Here is an 11344-nt window from a genome sequence, read left to right as displayed (position 1 = left end):
AGTTGACTACACCTCCCATAAACCCTTTCCCAAACAGTCATTTTGGCAGTAACGAGGTGTGCTTGCGCTTTTTTAATAGAGCAACATCTCCGGGCGGAGTACACTGTTCGTGTTGTGCGCTCTCTGACGGAACACGCCGCAGAGTATAACGAGTGCCTTCCATCGCCACCTTTCAGCAGAGCTGATTGGTTACGCGTACAATCATATTGGGCCAGTGTAACCAATCTTAAAACACCAAACCCGTCCAGCTCAGACTATTTTTCCATCCGCTTAAAGAGCGAGGAGGCTCCATCATCATGGGCTGCAGGGGTAACTTAGTGTCCATGCATGACTGTTAATTAGGAAAAGTGCACCTCGGAGTTCTTTCTTCTGCTCCCGTTAAACGAATGACGTGAAGTTATCTTTACTCTTCCCACAAGAGAGGCAAAGCAAACTTACCGAGGCGCAAGTGCTTATATATCTACAGCGCGCTCTGGAGACATAACTCAGCAGTCATCACGTCGCTGCAAGGTGAGTTGTGCCCTTCACACGAAAAGAAGATTGATCACTATTGAATTGTTTGCAGAGAGAACTCATTTTCCGCAAAAATATTTATACATTTTTGCAAAAACTATTTGTGATCCAGTTTGAATTCACTGTTATTTGTGGAAACACTGAACCACGAGATGTTCGAATTTCATTTGTGGGAGTTGTTGTTGCCACATTTGGCTACAGATAGAAACTTTCATTCCCACTCAAACATACAAAAGACAGATGATTTTTGTGTAATGTGTTTTATTTATTTATTTACTTAATGATTTCCTTTCTGCACCTTTACGTTGATTATGCTTCATTTTTATGTATTTTGGACGCAAGCATTAATTTTGTGGGTACAATATGAGAATTACTCCACCTTGACAAGTTTTACTCTTTGTTGTCAAAAAAATATGTAGGCAGGCCCTGTCAATTCTACCTCTATAAATAGTTTACATGCCTACGTTTTCCAAAACAAACATCTCAGAACATGAGACTTTCAAACCACATGCTGTATATACAGTTATTACAACTGCTGAACTGAAACAAACCCACAAACGGCTAACTTATAGGCCCAAGACAAAAGCAGATTTTCAACCTCCAACCATTTCCTGCTGAAGAGCACTTTCCACTCTTCAAAGTTTCCTTTTCCCCTCCCCTTATACACACAGTATTGACTTCTCACTCTCCATTTTTCATTCTGTTTTCTTGACTAATTTCATTACTACGATTGTGCAGACACCACGACTCTCTGTTGGCCATCTCATCATCTTTTTAAAGGTCGCGCTGATAAAAAATCCTCATATCATCACTTTACATATGACACTTTTCATACAGAAATATTTGCATCCTGCTTCTGACATTACATGCGTGCATACAAGTGCATGGATGGGTTAACCACAGGGTGTGATGGAAACACTTTGACTGATGCATTGCATTTTCGCTCTTTCATAATCATTCTTAAGTCCACGCAAAGCAGGAGATTTGCTCCCTTTTACGCCAGCCTGTGACGACAACAGGCTGAAAGATTATTCTCTGCTTGCAACTTTGCTGATTAAAAGCGCCCCCGTACCAGCATTAAGATGAGGGCTACAAGTTCACTCTAATTACTGCTGTGCTCCACAGACTGCTGTGGATGCAGTGTCAAAGAAAAGATTGAGGGACTCGAGCCTTTCACATTGTGGTATGTTACTTGTCAAAGTATTCTTGCTGCACTGGAATATCTCAGTAAGTCTGTGGGCAGTCTGTTTTTATCACAGTGAGAAATGTATAGCTGCTTATATGCAACATGCGGAGCAAAAATGTCCTTGCAGTAGCAGATCAGTTGGTGCAGAAAGACCTCAACTCACGTTTGTGTTTTCTGCCGTACGGACTGTTTCTCTATCTCCGGTTCCTAAAGACATCTGGTCCTGAAAAGCAGCCCTAAAAGCCCCCGAATCTACCATATGTTCCTTCTTTGGTGTTCATTTATTGGTTTGTCTCTTGGTTATAAAGCACTTTATCCATGATTAACTTGTTTTAGCTTTGAACTTAAAATGTTTGTGTGGAAAATATATTTTATAGAGTTGTCGTTGACTGTTTCCCTGAGAGAAACCAGCCTTTGTTTTGTCCAACCTTTTTATATCAAGTAGAAAATGTTGAATTTAATGTATTTGCAGAGGAAAACATGACATAGAGCAGCTGTTTAATCAGACGTAAGTCGTGTAGCAGGTGTAGTTTAAACTTTAATCAGTGTGCATTTTTCTTGCTTATTCTTTGATTAATTGTTTAGGTTATAAATACCACTCACAGCTGCTCGGAGATGAAAGAGTGAAGTCTGCCAACTGTCACACAGTCAAAACTGCTAAGTTCTATATTCATTTATTTTTTAAATTAAAGCATATTCTCATGTTTGATGAGCTTAAAGAATTACCAATGTGATGTAAATAAGTCCTGTGATATAGATGTGATCTGTCCAGGGTGTATTTGGCCTCCCCCCCCCCCCACACACGCGGTCTTTTTAAAATAAATTACTTGTACTTATACTGTAATAGTGGGATTTTTAGTGGCAGTTGGGTTCTCTTTAAGTTACAGTGACAGTGTAGTGTGTGGTAAATAAAGACAGTCATTAGTAATTTGTGTCATCTGCTTGAATAGAACAAAATCACTCTGGCTCATGGTGACATTATGCCATTGATCGCCCACACCTCCCACTGTTTTCACTTCCTATCCTCGCCCACCCGTATGCACATCTTTTGGCATCTTTTCATTACATTTTCATGATACATATTGTTGCTTCCCATTGGAGAACAGCACAGGTCCTGATTTACCTGCTATACAGTGTCTATATGAAAGCAGTGCTAGCAGCTACGGTGTAATATAGCAGTGGTGCTTACATTCACATTTGTGCTGTGTTTTAATCCCATTTAATCCTGCTTGTACTTAAAGTATCAATGCAGTCTTTTTTGCTTTCACTAGGCTGTGTCATGCACATATAGATGTTAATGTGACAACAGGAATCAGACGTGCTAAGATTGCGTTAGTGCTGAGATGACTTGTTAATTTAAAAAGCTGCAGATAAAAAAAATAATCAGCAATAATTTTAACCATTCTTAAAGGAAATTGATTAAAATTTGGTATTTGCTGCTTTTCTTTATTAAAAATAAATCTAACCTAAATATTGGACCAGAAGGTCGTACACTTTAACTGATCACTTGACACATTGTAAACCTTATTGTTAACTGTGCAATGCCCCTTTACTAAACAAATAACCGCTTGAACGCTCTGAGGGCATCACAGCTGTGCCTCTGTCTGTGTGTGTGTGTGTCTCCTCTCTATACCCCTTGCCGTGGGATGTTTAGCTGCTCTTCCTTGCGCCTCAACACTATCGTGCTCACTTTAGCTACACACAGCTAAAAGTGGGTCTTTGACTTGCCTGATAGCTTTTGACAGCTCACTCTCATCCCCGGTGGATCAATGGAGCTCAGAGCTCTTCATTAGAAACATCAATGTACCTCACATTCCCACAGGCTCAGCAACAACTCACCAGCCCAGTCAGAGAAGATTCATTTTTTATTCTGTAAATAATAAATATTGACTTCCATATGACATTTGGTTTGGGAAATATGGTGAAAGAAGGCTAGCTTGTTTGCTCGTCATTAACTGATACTTAATATACGAGTATTAGCAATAATACATTTTTTGTAGTCACCAACTACCTACCAAAAAAGCTCATTATTTATTTTGATTTACTTCATAAAGTATAGAAAATAACACATGGCACACATGTTGTGCTTCAGACAAAAAAAAAAAAAAATCAAAAATCAGGGCTCTGCAGACTCGATGTCTTGCTTTATCAACCTTTATCGAGAAAATAAATCAGTCTCTTTAGTTCCTTATCACAATTTGTTTTAGTGCTAAAGCAGTTTCCTCACATTAATCAGTCATTCCACTCACAGTGACAATTCTGATAAGTCATTTTTAATCAGAAACATATATTCTGGTTCTGGTTTCTCAAATGCAGATTTGCTGCTTTTATGTGTTCTCCTTAAAAGTGAATTATTGGCACTCCTGACAAAGAGGTTTTGGCAGAGCCAAAGGAATGTCACCAACATACAAAAACATTATTTTTGTCAAGCAACGTAACATGTAGCCACCATGTTTACACATGTACTCCCCATTGGTCCATTCTGAGCAAGGAAAAGCTGTAAAATGATCTTTGGGTTTAAATGTTCAGGAGACAAACCAAGTGCGGTTAACATGTCGCCTTGGACTGGAAGGTCTCTGTGTTTATTTTTCCCTTACATTTGAAAATGAAATGTTGCGGAAAAATGTTGCTGCTGTATCTCATAAGTTGTGCTCATAGATTAAGATAGCGATAACATTGTCAATCAGATTAAAAATAATTCTATGAAGACAGTTTTGAATGGTGTAATTTTATTGGCTTTAAAATATGATGTTAGTGTTTCCAAAACATTTAGTGCTGTTTCTTATATGTTAGCTGCTTACTGAAATAAGAAGCATTTTCATGCTTGTTTGGTACGTAAGCTAGAAGTGTGTTGGCAGTGTGTTTTTTACCTTGTTTTCTTCTGTAAAATCCAAAAGCTAATTAAAAAAACGTGATACTTTCTTTAAAGACTGCCCCCTGGGCAATCATGCGCTACTCTGCCGAACTGGCACACTGGTTTGTCTGGTTGTTGTTTATATTCAAATGTGGGAAATGAGAAGTTGAGTAGTATACATGTGAAGTCTCTGAAGAAGTTTGCTATGTGTCGATGCAGGCTGCAGGGTTCATTGTAAACACAAGCATTGCATCAGCAAACCCTTGAAATGATGGCATCACACATATGCAATGCTGCGATGCGCAACAAGAAAAAGATAACACGTACTGGGGACACTGGAGATCGCAGTCGGTCACAGACGTTGTTGTCACAATGACAGTAGCGGGCTTGAGCCAATGGCTGCTCCGCTGTCACTTTCTGCTTTTCTGATTGGCTCAGTAACAGTTTACTCAGCTGATCATTAAAAGAATCCAGCCCACCTGTTTAGTCACATATAAGCGCATACATGCTTTCATACACAGATTTGTCATCCTGCCAGCACACTGGGAAACACAGTGTGTGTTTCAGTGTCTCTCTCTCTGGTCTAATCATCAATAATGCATGGCTCTGCGAGGATGAAAGGCTGTTTTGGCTTGAGGCATGTGTCTCATATGGAGAGAAAGACATCAGCCCTAGTAGTTATAACTGTACATCCATACACTGCATTCCTTCACGTGGCTGTCGTCAGCAGAGCTGCTCATCAGACAGCGAGGAGACCGATTTCCAGCTAAATGTGTAAATGAGCTCATTATTGTGAAGAGGGTGTTTTTTCTTTTGTCTTCATTTTTGCTGTAGAGGGTGTTTTTCTGAATTGACGGTTTAAAGATAAGGATTTATTGCTGTTTATATTGGGAAGACATTGAAACAGACCATGTTTTGAAATATACAGAAATTTGACTTTGGCTGAGGCAGCTTTTACATTAATTATGTTTATCGCTCACTGCTGAAAGCAAGCATTAAATGCTAGCAGTTTTAAAGTGCAGTTTAGGCAATGCAACATACGGTTTGGTTAAGCACTGATTTTAGGAAACATTTGAGGCATCCCTGTGCTTATTTTAAGACAGTGCTGTGCTACAGAGCCCTTTAATGTAGGAAGTGATGCAATATCTCACTGATTGCAATACTTACCTGACTAAAGGTTGGAGCTCCAGCTGCCAGTGTAGCAGGCAAACTTGGATGCTTGTTTGCATATAGTGATGACACTGTGAAGAACTGAGATATGAAAAGTTGTTTGGCTGACACAGTTATTAATTCAGCAGCCCTGTTTGCTTACAGTGACTTACTTTTTACTTATTGTTGTGGTAATTAATGTTACTGAGCTGCGTGTCTCACATGCAGCAACTTTTTGTCTTATTTTCCTGTGACGCCTTCGGTTATAGACATTTATATGTAAATACAGTACAGTGTACGTGCATGTGAGTGTGTGTTTTCTGTGTGTATACAGATATGGCAGTGTACGCGGAAACCCTTTGAAGTTCCTCATTCAGTCTATATTCCTCTTCCTCATGTCTCATCTCTCTTTGAACACCGTGTAGCCATGATTATTAAAGCCGCCTTCTTTCCACTTCAAACGTATGGAATGAATATGGATATGATATGACACCAAGCTCTCCACCCTTTACTCCTTTCCAGTCCTGCCATGTGGTGAAGTTTGATTGGCCCAGCGATTTTAAATCGTCTCCGTGGGAGATAAACCTGTCTTGTCTTTCAGACGCCGGAGCTGTTTGGAGCAATTATTACATTGATTATTGGAAACGATATGAAAATTGGGGAAAATTATTAAAACCATGTCTTACTTCTCATGTGCTTTTAAATATCTGTTATCTCTCCTCTAAATATATCGTTTATGACATTGTAGTTTGAATTTACTGTGTAGCCTCAGGATGTTTTCTGCAGCGTTATGGCATGTGGGTTTGCATGAATCCCTTAAAACATAAACAACACATCATTTATACTTCACACCAATGCTTTTCCAGAACATATGTATTTACAGCTTCCTTCGATTGTAGCGGGCCCTCAAAAACACAAACCAAAAAAGTTGCTTGCAGGTGTGCTGCCATACAAAATCATCATCACGTGCAACAGTAAATGAATCACTTGTAGATGTTTGTTTTTTGGTTCAGTGCTTAGGTTAAACATTAAAGGTAACCATATGAAGAAGAGGAAGAAGTGCAAAAAAACTGTCAACGATAACAAATCATGAATAAAAAGAACAGATGTTGGCTTTATCGGGCAAATTTAAATGTGTTATCAGTGACTGCTTTCACGGCACTGAAAAGAGGCTCTTTGTTTTGAATGGCTTCTCTATAGCACGGCTTAGCTGGATAGGCCTATAGCTACAGTTTGTAGGTAAAGGACCTGCATGCCTGTTAGAATAGTGTGTTTTGAACAGATGATTTGAAGATAGAGTTGTTTGGCCATAGCTGACCAAAGATAGATTTTGAAAGATGTACCTCAACTGTGAAGCATGATGGTGGAAATACTTAGCATTGCCTCGCTGCTTCAGAGACTGGGCAGCTTGCAGTTGGTGATTCAGCTATTAATTGTGCATCATACCAAAGAAAATAAACGTCAGGCCATCTGCGCTTCAAATGTTGACGCTGGATGGGAGGTGGACCTTTCATAACGATTCTATAAATCCACATTTTAATGGCTCCAAAAGAAGAAATCCGGGGTTAGGTTATAACATTGTCGAAAACATTTGAATCCCACAGATATGTTACGGGATTAACAGACAGTACATGCAAGAAAATCCCCAATCATCTTCAACTGAGGAGTGGCCATAAATTCATCAAGTAGCTGCAAGAGAATGGTGGACAGTTATACAAAAAGGATATCACAAGGTTATTTCTGCTGAAGGGGCAATACTGTAACACTGTGTTCTGACACTATACACTCTTTGGATTTTAGGAGGATGCATGTTGTGTCCCTTGATATATCGGTTTCGAATAGTTGCATATTGTGTAATATGTCATGTGTACATATATCATGTACATATGATATACATACTACATATACGTGTGTGTGTGTTTTAAAATGTGTATTTTTTGAAAAGATATGCATTTCAGAAGAAGTCATTTTAAATATGAATGAATGTTTTGGAAAATGTTTGACTAAAACATGCACAGCTACCAAGGAGGCGTATAATCCCTAAAGTACTTAATCCAGTGGCCTCTCCGGATTGCTGATTTGACTGAAACATACTGATGGTATAACCCCACATTCTTCTTACTGGTAGTTCAGCATGCTATGTGAAACATTTTAGACTTATCTGAAACTTATCCAGGTATTAAATATGAAACATTAAATGAAACCTGAGACGATTTTGATGCATGCATTTTCCTCTGCTTCAGTGTTTACGACTGTGTGGTGGTGTGTAGAGTATTTCTGACGTCCAGCGAAAGGGTTGACCAGCCAGCTTTCCAGTTGGATCAATAGCTCAATCAATCAGTTGGACTGCTGGTTGCTTTTGTTTGTTCAGCGCAGAACGACTCTCACATGGTTTCTTCCCCTTGTTATGTTTCTGCTTCTCAAGTTTAAGTATTGTTTATTTGCATGAATGAGTAACATCCAGCTCACGCTCCATCTGTCTCTTTCATTCTCGTTGCTTTCAGTGCACGGGCAAAATGCTGGCTAAATGATGGATGGGAGGGTCAGCAGGGGTTCAGTGAGTGGAGGAAGGATAATTGCCTGCATGGGATTAACTGTGTTTTGTATGGTCTGTGCATGGATGAATGATAAAGACAGCCTCTGTTTGATTTTCTGCAGGACGGAGCTGCTAGTATGTGTCCATTTTTTTAATACACGGAAAAAGGTTATGCCTCTTAATTTTTATTGTACGTTGTATGTTTAAGGCTTATCAGATGTGTGGCTCTGAACATCAAGTGAGCTGGTGATGTTGTTGATGTAGACAAACTCTTACTTCAGGACCACGGTGAGTCTCTCCTGCTCTCGTTCCCTCTCTCTGGCTCTTTTGCATGCATGCACAAATTGTATACTTTCCACTCCTTCAACTCACTTTGACTTGCATGGACACAGAGTCTGAGTTAAAGTGGAAACACTCAAGCAAAGGCAGACAGACAAATGCAGCATTCACTGAGTTTTTCTCCCTCCTCACTTGTTTTCATCTATTTTTATTTCGTCCCTAAATTCCTTCATATTTGGTTGTTGATACCGCGTCATAATCCCTGAGCCCTCAGTCCCTGGCACAAACCACTCGTGCCTCTCAACAGCCTTGACAGGGTGCCTGTGTCTGTCTCTGACACCATATGGTCTTCACTGTTTTGTTTGGGCGAATGACGCCAGTGCCCGCTCTGCTGCTATGTGACCTGCAAATAGACACTCTGGTCTTATTTTCCTTTTGTAGATGCTGACGTGAGATCTTAAATATTTTTATTTTGCTATTGGTGAAAGAATTCTGAAATTCTACTGAGATTGTAACCCTTTTTTGGATTATCTCAGTAAATAGCCGATGTGAATAATACACAGTGACGGTAATTAAAATGTTGAGTCATGGAATTATAAAGAATTTGCTGAGATACTTTGTCTCCACTTTGAAAACTGTCTTGGCTGTCGCCCTTTGGGAGAGTCATACTGAAATCCAGATTAATACAACCAAGGACTTTGACCCTGCAGTAGCAGCCTAATTTGCACACAGTATAATAAACCATGCAGGCTCTGTTGTAGCAGCGTGTGGATAGTCTAAACTGCTTTTCCTTTACCTTATTTTTTGATGTCTTCTTATCAGTTAGTAATTTCAAAGAGTAAAGACAGGAAAAGGCAAACAGGTGTGCAGAAGCGTCATTAAAGCTCTTCCTGTTTGTGTGTGGAGAAGAGCACATCCTGGACCCTCTATATGATTACTGTTTGTTTTTATCTTCTTTTTTACGCCAAGGCAAATTACACATTACCGAAGCCGTGCAGCAAGATTGTTAAGCCTAAAAACAACTACCACTCTCTGCTTAGTTTTGTGTAATTACTGCATCTAATGGTGCTGCGCTCCAGTCTCGTTGTCAGTGCAACTCATCAGCACTTGCATGAAACGTAGCAGTTGTTTGGCCGTTAGATTTTACAAACTGTAACTAAAACTCCCAGTGATATGGCAAGTCAGAAAAACAAATGGCAAGATGGAAAGGATATGACCCAAACTGTGGTTGAACCGTGCTGCGTGCATGCTGTTTCCTGTTTGCTTGCTTGTCTCGTGCCTCTGACTTCTGCCTCTGTCCCTCCTGAACTTAGCTGCACTTTTAAATAGTGCAGCTAAGTTTTGGGGGGGTTTTAACTTCAGAGCCACCAAGGTTATGATACTATTTGTTATTAGAAAAACTTTTTAGTACACTATCATTTCCTGTAACAAACTGCCAGGTGTATTTTTAGATGAAATTACTGCATTACCAGTCAGAATACATTCTAGCATCAGTGTTTGCTTTTTCTAGCAAAGACGTCTATGAACACCAGACAATTAAAAAAGATTTATAAACGCAGTCATATTTCTAAATATTTCTCCACTGCCCACTTTATTAGGTACATCTTTCTAGTATCAGGTTGGATCCCCTTTTGTCCTTAAAACTGTCTTACTTGTGGCACAGATTCAACAAGGTGCAAACATTCCTCTGAGATCTTGGTCCATATCAATGCGATAGCATCACACAGTTGCTCCAGATTTGTCATCAAAATTGCTCAGGTAGACTGTGGTGTTTAAACAATGACTGGTTGGTATTAGGGGCCCCAATATCCCCCACACCATCACACTACCACCAACAGCCTAAACCACTGGTACAATCAGGAAAGCCAACATGATTTGTAGCCTCAGTTTCCTCTTGTTAACCTACATCCAGTGTGGTCTTCTGCTGCTGTATCCCATCTGCTTCTAAGTTCAATATTTTGTGTATTCTGAAAGATCTCTTCTACATACTTTGGTTGCAGTCAGCAGGTGTTTGAGCTATTGTTGCCTTCTTATATGCTTAAAGCAGTCTGGACATCCTCCCTTGGCATCAACAAAGTATTGTCACCTAGAGAACTGTAGCTCACTGGGTATTTTCTATTTTCCTAACCATTTTCTGTAAACACTAGAGATGGTCTCAATAGATCAGCAGTTTCTGAAACACTCGGATCAGCCCATCTTCCACGCTCAAAGTCCTTTAAATCACCCTTCTTCCTGATCCTCCGTCATCCTCATTTAAAATTTAAGGAGGTCATCTTTACCATGTGTGTATGCTTAAATGCATTTTGCTGCCATGTTATTGGCTTATCATATATTTCAGTTGAACAGGCGTACCTAAAGAAGTGGTCGGTGAGTGAATATTAACAACAACTATGATTTAATTTTCAGTTTGTGTATACAGTAAAACTCTATTTTTCAGCAATTCTCATCTCTTGTATTGCACTTTTCATAAAATGCTTCATATAGTAAAAGAAAATTAATTTGGAGGCGTGCAAAATGGTTTTATGTGATCATCAATGCGTAATAGCTACTTCGCAATTTAAATTGCTTCCCATTTTTCTAATGTGCAAAAGGGACGTTAGCCGATGTCTCTTTAGTTATTCTATTCATAACGTGGTATGGCTTTTATTCAGATTCATTACATTTTGATGAAATGCTGAGAAATGCTCCTGTGTGCCTTGCAGTGCACTTCCTGCTAGTGTTAGCCAGACTGTCTTCCAGGCAGGCAGTTCTTCCACCCATATGCTGTTACAGACGGGTTTTACTGCAATTCTCTATAGCCGTGGGGGGTTACATATTCTTTCCCGTG

The 11344-nt window shown here is 39.6% G+C and overlaps 1 protein-coding gene across 4 annotated transcripts in view; it reads left to right on the top strand.

The window, feature by feature from the left end:
* The first annotated feature begins 240 nt into the window (after nt 1-240).
* Nucleotides 241-11344, top strand: part of arhgap9 (Rho GTPase activating protein 9) — a 44263-nt gene continuing 33159 nt past the window's right edge. For 2 of the 4 annotated variants that reach the window (XM_084929494.1, XM_084929492.1), the window contains exon 1: nt 241-510. The gene's annotated coding sequence lies outside the window, so the exon portion shown is untranslated. Of the gene's footprint in view, nt 511-8446; nt 8527-11344 lie in introns of all 4 variants that reach the window. The other 2 variants (XM_084929493.1, XM_084929495.1) reach the window with 2 other exon arrangements.

The sequence above is a fragment of the Perissodus microlepis genome, chromosome 5 (genome assembly GCF_051167445.1).
Source record: "Perissodus microlepis isolate ML-2025 ecotype Zambia chromosome 5, ASM5116744v1, whole genome shotgun sequence".
Taxonomy (NCBI): Eukaryota; Metazoa; Chordata; class Actinopteri; order Cichliformes; family Cichlidae; genus Perissodus; species Perissodus microlepis.
Note: the sequence above shows the minus strand (reverse complement) of the source record. Positions and strands in the feature narration are given on the sequence as shown.